This window comes from Micromys minutus (genome assembly GCF_963924665.1).
Source record: "Micromys minutus genome assembly, chromosome: 8".
NCBI lineage: Eukaryota > Metazoa > Chordata > Mammalia > Rodentia > Muridae > Micromys > Micromys minutus.
Window position 1 is genome coordinate 50,796,156 of NC_137977.1, and position 17,460 is coordinate 50,813,615.

General features: G+C 44.6%; 1 protein-coding gene across 4 annotated transcripts in view; it reads left to right on the forward strand.

Moving 5' to 3' along the window:
• ZNF532 (zinc finger protein 532) overlaps nt 1-17,460 on the forward strand; it is a 103,353-nt gene that overhangs the window by 73,708 nt on the left and 12,185 nt on the right. The gene's annotated exons all lie outside the window — the stretch shown is intronic.

A 17,460-nucleotide genomic window follows, 5' to 3' on the forward strand; every position in this document is an offset into this window, starting at 1 on the left:
GGGGTGAGTGTATATTATTGGCTGGTGCCAAGGTACTGGGAATGCTGCATTTGCATGACGAGGGATTACAGGTGCTTGCTGGACATGTCCTTACCGGGAGAGAGGAAGTCAATTAAACCTGTGTAATTTTGGCCACAAGGCTTCAAGACCACTTCAAGGGTGGTAAAGGTGGGGGTCATACAGACCACATGTCCTGGGACATTCAGGCTCAGAGCAGGGAAGGAGCAGTCCTTACTCCTGCTGGTCTCAAGATGAGATTTTCTGGGTATGGATATGTTTAGACCTCACTCTTGCTCCTGGCCGGCTCCCCTAGTTGCACAGCTTCCCTGCCCTAGAGTATGACTGGTAGCTTTCCTGTCCCCAGAGTGTGCCTGGTGGCTTTAGGAGTCACCTTGAGTTTGTACGAGGGTGAGCTTCATGCCTTACAAGCTCAGGGACCCGACTCCTGAAGTCAGCCAACAGACAACTGTGCACCCTCTCGTTTATGATTTATTAATTTTTACTTTATGAGTGTGTCAGAGTATGGGCACTGTGTGCATGCAGTGTTCACAGTGGACTTAAGAGGGCTCAGATCCTTTAGAACTGAGTTACAACTGGTTGTGAGCCCTGGGTGCTGGGAATTGAACCTAGGTCCTATGAGAGCACCCAGTGCTGTAACTGTTGAACCATGTCTTTAGCCCTTGCTTTCTCTTTTTAAAATAATGAATATACATTTCTGACTGGTAAGAGTTTTTTAAAACCACCTTTGGGCCAGTGAGTGGTTCATCAGGTAAAGGCACTTGCTGCTGCTATGTCTTGGGACCCGAGTTCAATCCTCAGGATCTACAGAGTAAAAGGAGAGAATGGACAAGTTGCCTTTGATTGTGACACTCAGAGGCATGTCATATGTACACATGCATGTGTGCATACACATAGAACGAATAAATGTAAAAAAAATCCACTTACTATTAGACTTGATAAAATAAGATTACTTTTTATATTACCTATACTGTATTTGGATACTATATTAAGCTTGTTCATATTTTTATTTTGAGTGTGCTATTGGATGTGTTTTGTGTGTGTCAGGGGTATGGAGGTGCCACGGCTCTGTCGTCGTAGGGACTCCTTCTACCTTATGCAGACAGAGTGTGTTGTTCACTGCTGCATACACTGAGCGAGCTGGCCCATGAATTTGCAGAAGATTACCTGTGTCTGCCTTTGTCCCAGCTCACCGTGGGAGTGCTGGGATATGCATTCCTAGGAGGACTTAGCGTGGACTCTAGGGGAACTGTGCATGGGTTCTGGGGTTCCAGACGTAGGGTCCTGGAGCTTTCTTAGCAAGTACTTTACCCACTGAGTCATCTCCTGAGCCTCAGGTTCAAGTCTTTAGATAAAAATGTGTCCTAAGTACTTTTATTTTAAAAAATAATTCATTTATTTTATGCACATTGGTGTTTTGGCTGCATGCATGTCTATATGAGAGTGTTGGATCCCTGCAACAGGAGTTACAGCTGTTTGTGAGCTATTGTGTGGTTGCGAGGACCTCTTGAAGAGCAGTCAGTGCTCTTAACTACTGAGCCATCTCTCCAGCTCCTGTACTTTTATTTTTATATTACATCATGAGGAATATAGCTTGTCTCACTTTTGATGATACTAAAATAGATTTGTGGGTTCAAAGGCATATTCATTTTAAAGAAAAAAAAATCTTATTACTTTAACCTTTATCTTGCCTTGTCCTTGGGAAACTGTAAAGATGTGCAGGAATGATTAAAACTAGTTTATTTATACAGGACCTTGAAATAGTTATTATATAAGTAGTCACATTTGTTAATAAGCCTCATTTACTTATACTGTTTATTTGAGCCATTCATGAAGCTAATGTGTTTCCTTTTGATCACTGTAATGCTATATATGAATTATTTATCCATCACAGGGATCCTAAGGTAAGGCAGCATTTTGAGTGCATTTGCTTTAGTGCATTATCTCTTTAGATAAAATAAGAGTTCCTTGTGGGCTGTATCTGGCAGCTGTGAGTTCTTGTGTATTATTCTCCTTGGCAGCAAAGAACATTTTCTCTTTCCCCTTGAGAACATTTTCTAAAGGACAGAGCTGACTATGTCTCATCCTTTCCTAAGACATTGTGTTCATCTCCCTTGAGAGAGCCTCGACTTTGTGCCTTCCTGGATCTATTCCTGGGGCAGCCCTGCAGCCTCAACTTCACTTTCCTGGGTCTGTTCCTGGGGCAGCCCTGCAGCCTCAACTTCACTTTCCTGGGTCTGTTCCTGGGGCAGCCCTGCAGCGACAACTTTGCAAGTTGCACCTGGGCAGTGGATGTCCTTTCAGTGTTCCAAACACTGCTTATTTGCTTCTAGGGCTCTTCTGGTCCAGTAGTGTGAGAGACCACACTTCTGGTGGCTAACCTCTTATCCTTTAGGTCTCAGCTTGGACAGCACCTCATCTAGACATTCTTTCTCGGTTCCCTAATACCAAGTGATTTCTTTTTCTGAAATGTTTTAGTAGCAACCATTACTTGTTTCTCCCACTGAATGTCCTTTCTCCGTTGTGTCTGTGGGCGCTCTGGTTTGTACTTCATGGTGGGTTGAAAATACTTCTTGCGTTAGTGAGTATGAGTGGAATCTACTTTGGAAGGCATCTTGCACCTCTTAGACCTGACTTTACTGAGTTACCCGTGCTATCGTGACTCTAAGTACCCTGTATTGTAGGGACCTACAAGGAGTTGTGTGTGAGGTGGCAAGGCTAAGATGAGCCGAGGCTCTGAAATACTCTGTTCTTTGGGAACGGACAGTCTGGAAAGGTGTCAGGAGAGCACAGTTGTCATTCCTGCCCTGCCAGAAGCATCCACGTTTGCTAGATTACCTGATGAACTACTGCGGTGCATTGAAAGTACCTGTCAGTGTGAAGGTGTACGTGACTCCAAGACTACAGTTAGGACTGGAAAGTAAATATATGCATGTGTGGGATAAGTTTTCAGTAACCTGGTAGCTGTGCCAGCCACAGTACAGTCACTGCTTGGGTGCTATTGCTGGGAGAATGGTTATTTTAACATGGTTTTGGGAAAAGATCTAAGTTAGGGGGATCCTCAACTGGTATAAATTAAGACATGTCACAATAATCTACTACACACGCACTGTGTGTGTGTTTGTGTGTGTGTGTATGTGTGTGTGTGTGTGTGTAGGGGGTATGTCTAGGCACCCAGATTCTGTGGCTTGTGTGTGAATATCAGAGGACAGCCTTGTAGAATTTTCTACCTGTTTTATGCTTTTCTATTGCTGTGATAAAGTACTCTGACAAGAGCCACTTAAGAAAATAGGGTATATCCTAGCCGCATCACAGAATAAGGCTATATCCTGCTCCATCATGTAATAGAGGTATATCATCATGGCAACTAAGTCAGGAGGAGCTTGAAGCAGCTGATGACATGATACCATACTTGAGAAGCAGAGGGTGATGAATGCTCATTTCTATTCAGCTTCCTTTCTTCATTTATATAGTCCAGGGTCCTAGGGAGGGAATGGTGCCACCCACAGTGGACAGTCTTACCACCTTAAACAGTATAATGAAGATCATCCCCCTTAGGCATGCCCAGAAGTCCATCTCCCTGGTCTAGAGTCTTTTAAGTTGACAACTAACTCTGACTATTATACTCGGTGTCTGAGGATTGAACTCAGGTCATCAGGTTTGCATAGGAAATATCTTTCCTCACTGAGCCACTTTGCTGGCCCAGATATGGTATATGAAAAGTTCAATTAAAAACTTATAAGCATACTGAATTAGTACTTCATTGACTAAAAAAAAATCTTTAAAATATTTTACTTCAAAAAAGTATTTTAAGCACTGAGAGATGGCTCAGTGGTTAAAAACATTGACTGCTCTTCCAGAGGTCCTGAGCTCAATTTTCAGCAACCACATGGTGGCTCACAACCATCTGTAATGGGATCTGATACCCTTTTCTGGTGTGTCTGAAATAGTGTACTCACATTCATTAAATAGATAGATAGATAGATAGATAGATAGATAGATAGATAGATAGATAGATAGATTTATCTTTTAAAAAGTATTCTAAAAAGATAAATAGTTAAAAGGAAGAGTGTCATGGAATGCTTCAGGCAGACAACAGTAAAAAGGTAGATAATTTGATGTTGGTGTAACTATTCAGTGTGGCTGGATTTAACACACTCTTTGTGATGAAGTCTGTAAAAATTGTGTTATTATTATGCCTTGGGAGGGTGTCACCTGTGCTACAGCAAGTCTGGGGGTCTCAGAGGGGGACTGTCTCTGAAGTCACTGATTGAAGTAGTTCTCTTTTGATCAGCGCCTTGTGGGGGCTTTTGTGTTAACCACAAGCACAGAACTGGGGTACAGGTTTGTAAATGAAATAGTTTTCCAACCAAAGACTTTTATCTTTGGGGTCTCTACTCTTTGCCATAAAATTAGTTGTTCGGTGTCATTTCCCTGAAGAGCCCCAAGCGTGACCCTCAGTCCCAGGAGTGTTGTACTCCTCATGTCCTCACTTGGTGCTCTGTGGGATCCTGGAGACCTCAAATTAATAAAATTAATACGCTAAAAGAGATTATGTCTGAGGCCATTCTGCTAGATACCCTTCTGCAGTTATAAGGGCTAATGCTGTGTAACGCAGAAAGTAAGATACCTATATTTGTTCAAATCTTTATGATTAAAGGGTAATCCATGATGATCTTTATTTTCTCATTGATTTATCTGGTAACACCCCCAGACAAAGGAACCATTGCTAACTTGTTGATATGAAGATTCTGAAGCAGAGGGGGCATGTATGGATCATGAATCTGCCCCTTTTAACTTGGGAGGGGCCTGGAAGACTTGGGCTTGATGCTACTGTGCCACCTACCAGCAGTGTGGCTTCGTAAAACAGCAACCACCGGGCTCCAGTTCACGCGGCCCGGCAGATAGAGGCGGTACTGGTCACCGCACAGGCTCTTTTGAAATTGATAACATGACAGCATGTTTTTAAAGAATGGAACAATGTTATAGCTATTATTTCTCTGAAGCCTAGACTAATTTTTTGAATGGTATTTATTTGTTTGGTGTGCATGCTGGAGCACACACAGGGAGGCCAGAAGACAGCTTGGGGAACCGCTTACCTCCTTCTACCATTGAACCACGGTCATTAGGGTTAATGACAGGCGTCTGTGCACCGAGCCATCTGCCCCCTCCCTGAAATAGGCTCTTACTCTGTATCCCAGCTCTGTGTCCTGGGATGATGGATGTATACCTTCACAGCAGCTTTAGACTAAAGTTTACACAGAAGAATCTTTCTGTGATAAATGTTTTTTCCCACCCTTAATTATTTCTGATTAGCTGGTGTTGCCCTTGATGGATAGCCAAGGATGATCTTCAACTCCTGATCTTTCTGCCCTAACTTCCAGGCATGCACGAACATGATTAGTTTATATGGTACTGAGAACTGAACTCCTGCTGAGTACTGAGCTAAGTACATCTTTACCCTTCATATACTTTATAAATTTATAACATTGAAAATCATTTTGAAATAAAGTTGTTCAATTAAAAAAAAAGAAAATCATTTTGAAGTGATTTTAGACTTCTGTTTGCTCGTTACCTGTCTTGGCCACTGTTCCATTTTTGTCATTAGAGAATATGACAAACTTACTTGGACATCTGTCATCACTGATGAAGGACAGTTGCCAACCCTCAGACAGTCTAGTTGTACTGCCAACATCCCCTTTCTTAGCCTGTACCTGGTCTAGGCCTTGAGTCTGTCTGTTCTCTCTGTCTGTGACCATTTGCACTGCCTCTGTGGTGACAGTAGTCTATATGATATTCTACAGCTTGGGCTTGTCTGGGGTGTCCCTTGTGATTTGTTACTTGGTTTGGTAGGGATGTCACAGAACTGATATTTTCCTCAGTGCATCCTGTTAGGAAGTGACCTGGTAGCTCTGTGACTCACTCCTGGGTTTGTCAACTCTAAACCCTTGGTTGTTGTGACTGTCAAATCTCTTCATTGTAAATCGCTGCTTTCCCATTGTAATTAAAACGTGCTTTGTGGTGAGATAATGCAAGATTATGCCAGTTTCCCAGTTCTCTTCATTTTTCCCTTTGCTGTGTCTCCCTTATTCATGTCGGCAGCAGTGGACATTCAAGGCCGGCCTCGTGGGGCTTGGCTCTGTCACTGATTTTCATTGACTCGTGGAGATTCTCTAGTAAGAATAAGCCTCGGTTTTTATCAAGGACTGGGTGGGCTTATGCCTAGTTATTTTCCTCCCCGTGGTTGTACATGTTGCAGGTATCAGGAACTCTGGTCAGCTCTGTGTCTTTGGGACAAGCTTATTCTAGCATGTCCCCTTTGTCACACAGTCCGTGCCTCCTTCCCAGCCCTGCAGCCAGCCATTTGTTTGTGAGCCTGGATGTTTTGCAAAGAATGACAACATGTTTTATCTTAATTTTTACCATTTTTATGTTTTGCCTGCACGCATGCCTGTGCACCACTAGCGTGCAGTGACCACTTAGAGAGGCTTAAAGAGGACATCAAAGCCCCTGGAACTAGTGTTACAGATGGCTGTGAGCCACCGTGTGGGTGCTGGGAACCAAGCCTGGGTTCTCTGCAGGAACAACCTGTGCTCTCAACCACTGAGCATCTCTCCAGCCCCAGTAACAAGTTTTTAAGAGACTTTTATGTGTGTCTACATAAGCAGCGGGAACTGTAATTGGGAAAATGACAGTTGTGGGTAGAGTTACCAGTAGTTGCTCAGCTATTTAGTGTGAGGCGGTGATATCTTGGCCTGCTTTTGTTGTATGTTCTCAGAATTAGAATGAGAAACTTTGAGCAGTATGTCAGTGTGTGTGTGTGTGTGTGTGTGTGTGTGTGTGTGTGTGTATCAGAGACGGACATACAGACAGACAGACACACACACACATGGAGGGCTGCAGGGAGACATAGAAGAGAGATTGGTTATTTAGTATTATGTCCTACAACTTGGACTTGTCTAGTGATATACAACATAGACTCTTTTTTAATCTGTGTGTGTTTGTATGTATGCTTATGCACACATGTGTTGTAAGTTCATGTACGTGTGTGAAGGTTAGAGACAATCTCTGGTGCTGGTGTTTGTCCTCATGTTCAGCCATGTTTTAGGCAGGACCCCGTGTTTGCTGCTTCATTTGCTAGGCTGCAGGTTTGTGAGCTTTCTGGGATTGTCCTGTTTCTATTCCTATCTTGCCCAGGGAGCCCTGGGATTGCAGATGGATGCCACCATACCTGCTTTCTGGAAGTTCTGGGAATCTGAACTCAGGTCCTCAGGCTTGCAAACATTTCATCCAGCCCTGGAAGGAGTTTTTAATAAACATGTTTAATCTAATAAGGAACACAACATGCACATTGTTTTAAGGGAAAGTAGGGATTACTTACTACTAAGACACAGTTGGTAGAGTTTCTTAGCACTACATTATTACTGGAACGGAGTCATTGTTAGTACCGGGATTTAAAGGGGGACTTGAGGCTTGTCCCTGTCCTCACACTTAGAAGTGAGAAGCAGGAGTGCAGGTTGGAGACCAGTCTGGTCTGAATAGCAAGTTTTAAGTCAGCCAAGGTCCATAGTAAGGTTCATCTCGGGAAAACAAAAGTGCTGGGTCTTTGAGCACCCCACAACATACGTGTGGGTGCGGACGTTAAAGGCATTCCATTCCTTATCCTGATACGGTGCAATCAACAACCAGGGTCTCAAAATCTTTTCACACTCACTTGATCTAACCTGTGGAGGGAAACAACTTCTAGGATGAAGCCACTGGGTCAGCAGAAGAGCTGAGGAAAAGCAGCGAGTCTGGCACAGGAGTGGAGCACATGTGGCCAATTTTAAAAGGTGATTCCAGTGGACAGCCAGGGTTTAAAACATCTGAGGTCCTCTGTGCAGCATCCAGCCCCATGGCACTGGCTCAGATGCTTATCACAGCACCAGCAACCTTTGTGAATTAAATTCAGGGTGTTGATCCCAAGCACACCAGTTCACAAAATTCTACCCTTCATTTCCTCCTCATGGTACATTGGGAGACCCAAGCACGTAGATGTAGATATTTCAGAGGAGTCGTCTGAGGCAGTCTAATGTGCAATTAGAGGCAATCCTTAGGATGTCTTCATGTTCTCTAAAGGTGTAAACCCCAGCTTAGGGTGAAGCTAAAGACGCCATCATCAACTGTGTGCGTTCATGTGTGTGTATATAGGCATGCATGTGCTAGTGTGCATGTGTGGAAGTCAGAGGACAGCTTCTGGGGATCTGTTTTCTCTTTCTTCCATGTGCTGACTAGGGGTTAGTGGCAAGTGCCTTTACCCACCAAGCCATCTGTTGAATGCCAAAGATGTTACCCCTTGCTTTTTTTATAAGGTGTGGATGATTTGTAGTACCTACTATTTCTCAGTGTTTCATGGGATAGACTTTCAGATGTAGGTGAAGGAAAGAAAGGGCGGTGGGAGAATGGTAGGCAGGGCGCTGGGGCCCGAGCAGAGCCGAGGCATGCGCTGTCTTGTGCTTTTGAGAATGATGCTTTGTAAGCTTCACGCTTGTGATCTCTGTGTGGGTCTCACTCATGTTTGTAAAAGGGACAGAGCACAGTTTCTTCTCCCAAGCTTTCTTAAATCTGTGGATTAAATATCATATTTTCCTTTGTCTGTTGCCTTTAACCAGTAATGCTGCCTTTAATGATGGCCATTGGCTACGAGCAGGAAAGCATCATCTGGCTTGCACATTTTCCCCCAGATGGCTTCATTTTCTTTAGCGGGTGTAGTTTATATGGCTAGCATGAGATCTGAGTTACTTTAATGTGTAAATGTGCAACAAAAATAGTTTTGTCTTTTTCTCATCTTGATCTTTCAATTGTGAGGATGTTGACTTTCTGCCAAAATCATATCACCCTGACAACAGGTTAAACATTCAGTTTTTCCTGTCACTTAATTTAGAATTTGTGATCACTCAGTGGTTAGGGGAAATGCATTTAAACTAAGTGTACAGGCTGCGTTTAGAATGTAGCATGGTAGCAGTGTGTGTGTGTGTGTATGTGTGTGTGTGTGTATGTGTGTGTGTGTGAGAGAGAGAGAGAGAGAGAGAGAGAAAGAGAGAGAGAGTGTGTGTGTGTGTGTATGAGTGTGTGTGTGTGTGTGTGAGAGAGAGAGAGAGAGAGTGTGTGTGTGTATGTGTATGAGTGTGTGTGTGTTGTGTGTGTGTGAGTGTGTGTGTGTTGTGTGTGTGTGTGTGTGTGTGTGTGTGTGTGTGTGTATGTAGGCCTGGCACACCCCAGGTCCCAGTCTATCCTCAGCTCAGAAGAACTGCAGCAGCAGGAAGGCTGTTCCCCTCAGCTCTGTCCCTGCTTCTGAGGAATAGGGGCTTCCTGCTGAACTAGAAGTTGACATCAGATTTAAATGATGGTTAAAAAACATATATATTGGCTTTTCGATAGAAATATGTATCCTATATAATGCTGGACTTATGAAAATTCATTCATTTTTGGCTACAGACCTTGATATTTTATCAGTATATTTCATCTTATGTAGAATTTTTTCAGTCATATGCAATTTTGTGGTTATTATATTTATAAGAATTGTTGTAATTTACATTGGTGTGTTTTATAGACGTCCTCGCCTGTTATTTTAAGGATTATAAATGGCTTGCAAAGATGATATTAACAGTTTTTAGTGTAAAGAGTACAAAACACAACCCTAGCTATTGCTTTAGATAACTTGTGACTAAATTGAAGGTGGGAGTAGTTACGACAAGAGCCAACGCATGTCAAGGCCTATGACAACATTTACTCTAGCTTGGGGCTTGTCACTAGGCTGCCATTGCAGAGGGAGAGCAGAGTGTGGGGAAAGCTCACACCAGCTCCTGCAGCAGAGGTGAGTCTCGCTCCAGTGGGTTCCCAGCAGCTGCTGCAGAGGCTCTGCACTGCTGCAGGGTCGGAGAAGTCTTGGTGGTGGGCTTTATTCTCAGTGATGCTGAGTAGCCGTGGATCAGTCAGTAAACACCTGTTCTGTCTGCTTTGTAAAAACCCTTTCCCTGAAGCTTTTAAAGTTAGGATAGAAAGGCACATGTCTTGTTCTGGCATTTCCTGTTGTTAGGCCTTTCCCCTCTCCCCTGCTTGCACTCCCGCTGCTGAGCCTCCACAGCCACGGAGCCTTTTCCTGCAGCAGCGCCTCATCCACAGTGGCTGTCTGCCATTGGCCACCTGTTAGTTACTGGCCTCTCTCCTTCTTCTCTCCCTTCCACTCCCTTACCTCAGGGGCTCCTCTGCTCCCACAGCTACTTTCTAAGAGTGTGCTGACCTGCACACCCTCACATAGACTGAACTCTGGGGTCACCTCTGAGGACACTTGAGATCTTTGTCTTTCTAGGTCTAGCTAATTTTTCTTAACAACTTCCTATTTCATTAGTTTGGCTACAAACTAATTTTATTTTATTTTTTATTTTTTTACAAATGAATAAAATTCCATGTGTGTGTGCATCTCATGTTCCTTATCTACTCATCTGTTGGTGGACATCTAGGCTGTTTCCATTCCATGAACATGGATGTGTTAGGATCTCTGTGGTCGGACTTTATATCCCGGGTATATGCCCACGGGTGGTCTAGCTAGGTCAGATCGAATTCTTAGCTCTGTGTTGAGTTGTCTGGGATCCTGTGTGTGGACTTACATAGTCGCTGTGCCTGTTTACAGTTCCATACTTGCCAGCACTGGTTTTCGTTCCTGAGTGTCCCCTAGGTGTTGATTTCAGCCTGTCCTAGTCATTTACTTGAAGTGCTGGCAGGTTATGTCACTACCAGTGACCTCTACTACTCTCAGCTGGGACCCAAGGCTTTTCTGGGGTTGCTTGTAGCTGTGGGGAATCCACAGTAGGGTGTCGGTTAATTGGAACATCTACTGTAGGCTCACACCCTGTTTTAGAACTGCCTTTCTTCCTTAGCAACTGTCTATAAGGATTTGGATGTTGTATGAATTGTGGATATTGTGTGGATTGTGTGGCTTCTGGGAATGGTTTTGAGTAGTTTCTGAAGTAAGCAGCTCTTTCTACAAAAAGTTGAAGAACAGTAGGGAAGAGTGCCAGGTGGCTCCAACCTGGTAATGGGTGTGTGTTCCCTGCCAGCAGGGGCTCTCTGGCATTGCCACCCCACCATTGGTCTTTGTGATGGTGGGGTTGTAGGTGTTGCTGGGACACTAGGTAGGACCTGAGTTCTCATTGGTTGGTCACTATGATATGATACTCTTACCTGCTCCTGCTTCCCAGGAACCCTGCCATGGGAAATGGGCTCAGTTGGTAAGGGAGAGAGAAGTCCTGCAGGGTGAACAGCTCTTCCTCCCCAGAGCTTAGAAAGCTGACCCAGTGGGAATGGAGGTGGGAACATGACTTCAGTTTTGAGATCCAATAATAAGTATAATTTTCTCTAGTGCTGCAGATGGAACCCAGTGCCTTGAGTTATTTTGGGATTATCAGCCAAAATCCAGAGAGCCCAGGCTTGCCGTGTAGTATTACACCGATTGTAATAAAGTGAAGGATTCAGAAAGGCTGAGTGCTGAGGATGTAGCTCAGTGGTGGAACCGATGTCTCACTTCGCAGGGCTCCGGGTTCAATCGCTACCCCATCCTTAAGAGAGAGCAGTTCTTAGTTACCCTCCCCAAGAGGAGGAGCTGGGGGATTAAGAACAGGAAATCCCGAGAGAAAATGAACTGACAAGCCCAGTTCTTATTCTGAGGCATAGGAAAGTAAAATCAAATAAATTGCTCATGGAAATTATTTGAAAGTGTGGCACAGAGAAGGCCTATGGCTCCTGCTCTGCTTCTTGTTTATAGCCAGGAGAGCTGTGTGTCAGTCAGACACCATTGGGGTGAGATGTGTCTGCCAGAGCCGCGAGAGAGGCAGTTACTGTAAACATGTGTGAGTTTCTTGCAAACAAGGCTGAGCAGAGGTAGACCTATCTTCACTGGCCTTCATTTGTGTGCCCTAAAGAGAAGGACACAGCTGTCTTAGCAGATTATGACTCTTTTCCCATGACTTGTGTGAGGGTTTTCAATCAAAGTCTGTTGCATGAATAATTGAGTATGAAAGCCACAGATCCAAAGATATGCATTCAAATTAGAACACAAAGCGTAAGACAGACATGGGGAATCCTGGTCATCAAGTTGGTCCCTTGTGTTTTAAAAGCCTTAGGTGCTGGGATGCCCAGAGCTGGGGTGGTTGTGTGGGATCCCAGTAGGATCCCTAAAAGAACCGATCCCCTGTGATTGGAACCAAGTATAGCAGGCCCTCTGCATCCATGGAAATTGGTTCTGGGACAGACTGTTTCTTTCCCTTACCAAAATCCAAGGATGCTCCAGGTTGCTAGGCAATGTGGTTCAGTAGCTGTGAGTCTCAGGTGGTCTCAGGGCGGCTGTGCTAATAGTTGCCATACTACTGCTTAGGAATGGTGACAAGAAAAATGTGTCCACGCTTGTTCAGAAGGGGCAGCCATTGTTTTCATTGTTATTGTTTTGGTCTGCTTTTTACCTTCCAAGTCTTTCCTGTGCTCGATTGGATCAGAGTAGTAGACCCCCTGTTTGGGAGCCACAGCTAAAGAGCCTGTCATAAATGCTCTTGGCAGAACCCAGAATGCTCTCTGGCCACCCAGTAGCTACCAGAGCAAATCTGTAGGTCCTGGCACTTCTGCATGTGTGAAGCATTGCTTAGGCCTGGGTGTGTGGACCTTGCCTTCCTTTGCATCAGTGACACAGGACTGCTGTCACATGCCCTTGATCTGTCACCATTGCTGCCGTAGCTCCTTCACCCAGGAACGTGCTCAAGCTCATCATGACCACCAGCAAGCCCCCATTTTACTGTGTGTACCTGCTGCCTTGGGGGCCTGCGTTCTCTTTGTACATCACAGTGTCCTGTGGATTAGCATGGGCACTCGGTACATGTGCAAGGGAGCAATCCAGATGTACTGCTAGCTGCTAGTTCCCTGGTGTGCCAAGCTGGTGAAGCTGATTTAGACTTTCAATTTGGCCAAAGTCTGTTACTGTGACCATCTGTCATCCGGTTTGGTAACCAAAGATTTGCACGTTTAACTTTATCTTCTTGCTGGGTAGACTGAGGCTTTGACCAGAGGAGCTGGCTGAAACGGCTTGGATGTCACTGTGTGGGCTCACTCGGCAGAGTCCAGCTTTAGGTACCAAGTAGCATCTTTGCACATGAGGTGCACAATCACATGTGGCACTCGGAAGAGCCTGCACCCTTTGAGGCATGAGACCAGCGACTGGGATGTTGCGACACAGTGAGTAATGTTTACAGACATCCAGACTCGCCTGCTGCGTCGCCCACAGGGCTGATGGAAGAACAGGCTTTCCTGTTTATTTCTAGCATGCTCTGGAGGTGGAGGATGTCTGGATTCTGGTGCCCAGACAGGCGTCCTGCCGTGGGTCAACAGTACCAGGCAGTACTTTCTGGTGTAAGGACAATTCTTATTAAAAACACCACCCACAGTCAGGCACTGAGTTCATCTCCCTGGCACAGACAGCCATTTGTTTTTGGTCCTGTCTCCAGCTTCCTGGTGGCTTCCTTGAGCTTGGGTTTTGTTGTCTGTGTGCTGTGTCCCATGCTGAGCTTATTGTACAGCAAGGCTTTTGACTCTGCCAGACACATATACCAGTATTTCCCTTGTCCTCAAACCTCACATCCCTGCCTGTGCCTCAGGCACCATTCTGGTCCTTGAAATCCTAAATGGCAACAGGCCCAACAGAGTGTGGCTAAGGAGAGTCTAGTCTCTCGTGCCTAGAAGAGCCAGTGTGAAGTCTGCTGATGTGCTGGAGATGGCTGCCTGCCCTGTTGTGCCCTAGGACTGGGGGTCTGCCACAGTTCAATATGTTCACATGCATTTGTCTAAGGCATCCACCATTCATCATTCCCTTAGGAAAATGTTCTGAAGTCCTCCTGCAGGTAGACCAGTATGTAACTGTGCAGCATTTAACACACATTTCCACCTGTAGGTTGACACTGTGTTAGGAATCTGTGCTGTAGTGAAGATGGCAGAGGAAATGACAGGCCATTCACTCTACAGGGTTGATTGACTATGGACATTTTAAAATTGGTACCTATTAGTCTCTGGGAGGTCATAAACTGCTACTCAGCTCTGTTTTATAAACAGGACCATTGTAGAAGCAGGAACGTGCAGCCCTTGTTTGAGAGCCAACGGGGGTTATGGTGATCACCCCGTTAGGGGAGGATGAAGACTTACTTGGAATCAAAGGCTCAAGTATTGAGGAAGGTTCAGCAGGACCATGGAAATGCCTGGCATGTATCCCAGGGTGGCTCAGAAAAGAAAAATGGTACCCAATGGAGCCTCACCCCTCTACACAGGAATCTAGGGAGTCAGACAGTTCTTACACGGGGCATGTGACACTGGCCGGGTCTACATCCAGCGGCCGTTTCTTTACCCCCAGCATGATGGCTGCTTGTACCAACCAACAGTGCTTCCTAACAGTTTATCTAGACAGTTGGAGAAACACTGTATGATGGAGGGCTAGGAGCACCTCCTGGGGGAGGAGCCTTCGCTGACCATTTATGTTCACTTCAGGGACAGTTATGTTTATTTGCTTATTTACTTCCTAGAGTTATTAGCAGATTTCTCACAAATCATCTGATTTTAGACATTTTTAAGGGCTATTTAGATAATTTCTAATTTAAAAGGATAAAAATATTGTGTGAAAATTTGTATTAACAGACAGACGGATGGTTGAGAGTTTGTTACCTGTCATGCCCAAGGCCCTGGGTTCAGTCCATCACCACATACACCTGCCTTGGCAGCACACGCCTGTAATCCTAGTTTGAGCAGAGGTTCAGGGTCATGTGGGCACATTGTGTGTTTAGGGCATGGTTGGTCTACAAGAGACCCTGACTTGAGGGAAAGAAAGTGAAGAAAGACAGGCAGGCAGTTTCTCCAAGTTTTCCCAGAAGTTCCTCTCTGAAGGTGAATTCTCCGAGAATAGACACAGAACTCATGTTCTCCATCTGTAGGCAGATATTTTAGAAACAAAAGAAGAGTTCAGAGTTAGGACCAACCCCTGTGTAGAGGGAAAATGAGGCTGAAAGTGGCAGGTGATTGGCAGTGGAGGGACTTCACAGTCATATGGCATTAGCAAATACCAAGAGCTCAGAAAGCACAGGGCACATGCCCGGGCCCCATCCTTCCTTCAGTGCTCACCTGAAGGAGCCTTCAGAGAACATGTTTGTCCTGAATACTGTGGAAGAACCCCTGACACGGCAGAAAAGGGACTTGTGGGTCTGTAAGAGGGGTCCGGCATCCTTCTGTATCAGTCGCTGTTCAGCAGGGAAAGATAACAGGGAGCCTAAGTGTGTGTTGGCAGTTCTAATGCTCTGATGCCTGGACTTCCTGGAATTAAGTCCTCCTCTCAGTGCAACTGTCTGGTATGGCCCTGAGCTTGGATACTGTGGGCCTGCCTGTTCGGTGCTTTCTGCTCTGCACTTGGCCTTTCATTACTGTGTATTTATCACTGTTCTGCATTGCAATTTTATAGTTGTGCTGGGGTTTTATGTTTATTTAGTGTGTGTGTGTGTGTGTGTGTGTGTGTGTGTGTGTGTGTGGTGTAGTTCTAGGTTCTTTGCAGCTATTTCAAAGCTGCCACTTCTATAATCTATTTCACTTTCAAAGATACATTTAGCCTGGGAACCGGTTTAGAATGTATTACATTAGACAGTAAAAAGCATTTCCCCTGTGATGTAAGTCACAACCTGGGTTACTCAGAATCTCACTGCTGGCCCGTACAGCACCTAGATGGATTAGCCCACCTTGTAGGTTTGCTTCTGCAGGATAGTCTCCGTTCCTGTGAGACAGTGGTCTGAGGCAGGAAAGGTTGTTTCTGTGGAAAGCCACACAAGCACACTTCAGTGCTGCTCGCAGACCGAGTGCAGAGCTAAGCGGTCACAGTGGGACGTTATGGCCTCAAGAGCCTTATACACCCAAAACAACTTGGCTAACCTGCAGTCTGAATTCACGCTGTCTCAGAGGTTTCTCTAGAACTCCTCAGTTTCAGCTTGTAGAAACCTGGGTAAATGTGATTAATTTTAACACTCTAATTATATTTCTCAAAGCTTCCATGTGCGGGCAGATCATGCTATATGTACTATCTTGGAAATGGTGGAATTGGAACAGAAAGATCACATCAGTTCCCATGGTGTTAATGTCTTCCTATGAGGGTTAAGGGCTTATGGCCATGTTCTGAATGTTAGGGAAAGGATGCTTGTTTATTGTGTGTAGAAAGGGTCATCTGCCCAGTGAGCAAGGGTGCCTGGCGTCAGTGGGTTTATTTTCTATCTTTTGCTAACTGTAACTGGAGTTACCATTATGTAGCAGGACCTAACAAGAAAACATTAGGACACATACAACATTGCTTTTCATGTATCCAGATATCAATCTTAATATTAAGCAATACTTGTGACTCTTGCTTCCTTAGGTATGCTCACAAGTAATTTTAAGTGAATTTAAAAATTATCTACTAAGGTATTGTTTATGTAAATCTCAGTGCCTGTCTTATTAAAAAAAAACTTCTTGTTTTCTAGAAAGCATCATTTTTAGAAATATACTAGGTTTTAGACTTTACAAAAAGTACCAGTTAGGTTATTAGTGTGTGCTATAGCTTGAATATTCCTTATCCAAAATGTTGAAGACCAGAGCATGTTTCAGACTTAGGATTTTATTTTGTTCTGTTTTTTATTTTGGAGTATTTACACTGACTTCGTTGGTTGACTTTCATACTGGGGGTGTTCAGTCTTTTTCTTCCTGTTTTTAGAACCTCCGCATTCTGGAGCTGTGTGTGTAAGCAGGGGACAGTGGGAATGTGTAATTTGCAAGCGTTTTTCTTCTGGATGCACCACTTCTGTTTAGAAAATGTTTACACATTACAGAGTACCCATGAGAAGTGGAATAAGTCATGAAAACTGAAACTGTTCTGTAGAAGGGAGACATCTTGAGGAATCACAGACAGAATGAAAGGAAATGATCACTGAGGGCTGTATTGAATTCAGATTCCAGCTAGGAGTTTGCTTGTAAAGGCCTGGTGAGCACAGTAAACACTACAGTACAAGTCTGATGTTAATGGGGACAGGCCTAACAATAAAATCCCTGATGATTCTTAGAGAACCATTGAGCTTGTGTCTCAGTACAAGGAAACAGATGTGAAGGCTGCCGCCCACGTTGGGGATAGGGGTTAGGAAACTTCAGGGCGAGTGTCTTAAAAAAAAAAAAAAGCTTTCCCTGAGCATCTTTGAAGGATGTGTGGGAGGGACCTGAATGTAAGTCAAGCATCTTTGAGAGTGTGTGGATGTGGTTTAGACTGACAAGAAGGCTAGTGGCAGCCAGCAAGGCATGTTTGGGTATAATGTGCCTGACTGTGTATGGGAAGAGTGGGGCCGTGAGGAGCAAGACCCAAGGCCTTGCTCT